This window comes from Cyprinodon tularosa, unplaced genomic scaffold (assembly GCF_016077235.1).
Source record: "Cyprinodon tularosa strain WSP-4 unplaced genomic scaffold, ASM1607723v1 ctg275, whole genome shotgun sequence".
Lineage (NCBI taxonomy): Eukaryota > Metazoa > Chordata > Actinopteri > Cyprinodontiformes > Cyprinodontidae > Cyprinodon > Cyprinodon tularosa.
Genome location: NW_024038980.1, coordinates 1074710 through 1076340, shown reverse-complemented (window position 1 = coordinate 1076340; position 1631 = coordinate 1074710). Strand labels below are relative to the sequence as shown.

Genomic DNA, 1631 nt, shown 5'->3' with positions numbered 1-1631 from the left:
TACATATTCAGTAAAACTAGAACATATAAAACTGACTTGCCACAATTGTTGTTACCGTGAAAATATTACAGGATTATTTCTTGAATTGCAGTAGATCAATATATCTATGTAGGTGAAATCTTCTGGCAGCAGGTGAAAATGAAGTCTAAAAACGTTGTTCTAATATGTGGAACCTGTTCATTATCTCATGCATCCCTCATGTTGATTCAGTTTTCTTTTACACAGGAAAATGGTTGTTTGCAGCCTGCGTTCTCGTCTCAAACCTCCACTCAACCTGACATTTACAACATTTGCAACTTCTGTTTCACCTGATAAATTGTCCTCTGCAGAAAAAGTGGATTTATCAGAAAACCAAAACAAATTAGACAAATTATATCAAGCTAAGGCTGACGGTGCTTATGTTAGATCTAGAAGGCAATGGATAGAGGAAGGGCATATTTTTTTAGACTGGAAAAATCACAAATTGCTACCAACACAATTCACCGACTTCTTATAGATAATGTTATATATTATAAGGATCTATACAGCTCCAAATATTGTGAGAATAATGCTAATAAGTTTCTAAATTCTTTGACAGACTTAAAGCAAATCACTCAAATGACCGAGATTTTTGCGATCGTCCTATTACATTAAAATAAATACTTGATTCTGTTGGGATCTGGAGGTTTGTCCACTTTCTCCACCAGAGGGCGCACGAGATCTCCTGGAGCATGAGCTGTCTACAACACCTGTCCTCTATCTGCTCATCAGGAGGCTCCCTACTTAAGGAGGCAGAGACCTACACTCCAGTGCCAGAGTGTTTGCCAGTAATGGTTAGCAAAGCCTGAGCCAACCTGCCTGTCTGAGTCTTCTGACTTTTTGTGAACTAAGCCTGATCCTGTTTACCTTTCTGTCTCACAGATCGATCCTGCCTGACAAACTGAAATCCTGGAGAGTTGTCTCTGCTGGTTACCTGCCTACCCGCTCTCAGTTGAACTCTGGAGGGCTGCATCTGTCTGTAATCTGCCTGCCCGCCCTCAGAGATAACTTGGAGAGAAAAGACTCAGTCAGAGATCAGCCTGCCTACACTCAGTAAGCTCTGCCTCCGCCCACAGCCCTCTGCCTGCCGACAGCCTCTGGTCCCTCAAGGTTCCCCCCCTCTGCAGCTTCACTCCACTCCAGAACAGGTATAACCCTGAACATCAAACAACCAGCAATATACCTGGACCAACACTAACCCCTCTGTCCTCCTCAGTGGTGAACCCACTCCTGACCAGTCAACCACCCCCTTGGACCAGTTCATTTATTGTACATTTCTGTAATTAAACCTTTGAACTTTTTCTCTGCCTCCGAGTGTTTCTGCATGTGGGTTAGACATCTTAATCCCAACATGACAGATTCAATTAAGTGCCTGAAAAATAATAAATCACCTGGAACAGATGGTTTGCTGTCTGAGTTTTATAAATCATTCGCTGAAGATCTTGCTCCATTCTTATTGGTGGTCTGTAATGAAAGTATTACTAAAGGAACTCTTCCTCCCACCCTAACTCAAGGACTGATTACTCTGATTCCCAAACCAAAGAAGGATCTGTTACTTATAGATAACTGGCGTCCAATTAGTCTACTAAATAACGATTACAATATCCTGGCCA

At 41.9% G+C, this 1631-nt stretch overlaps 1 long non-coding RNA gene across 1 annotated transcript; it reads left to right on the top strand.

The window, feature by feature from the left end:
• The first annotated feature begins 249 nt into the window (after nucleotides 1-249).
• On the top strand, nucleotides 250-1413 carry LOC119786612. The gene is made up of 3 exons (XR_005281205.1): nucleotides 250-812; nucleotides 901-1166; nucleotides 1235-1413. It is a non-coding gene; the product is annotated as an uncharacterized LOC119786612 (long non-coding RNA).
• The last annotated feature ends 218 nt before the right edge of the window (nucleotides 1414-1631 follow it).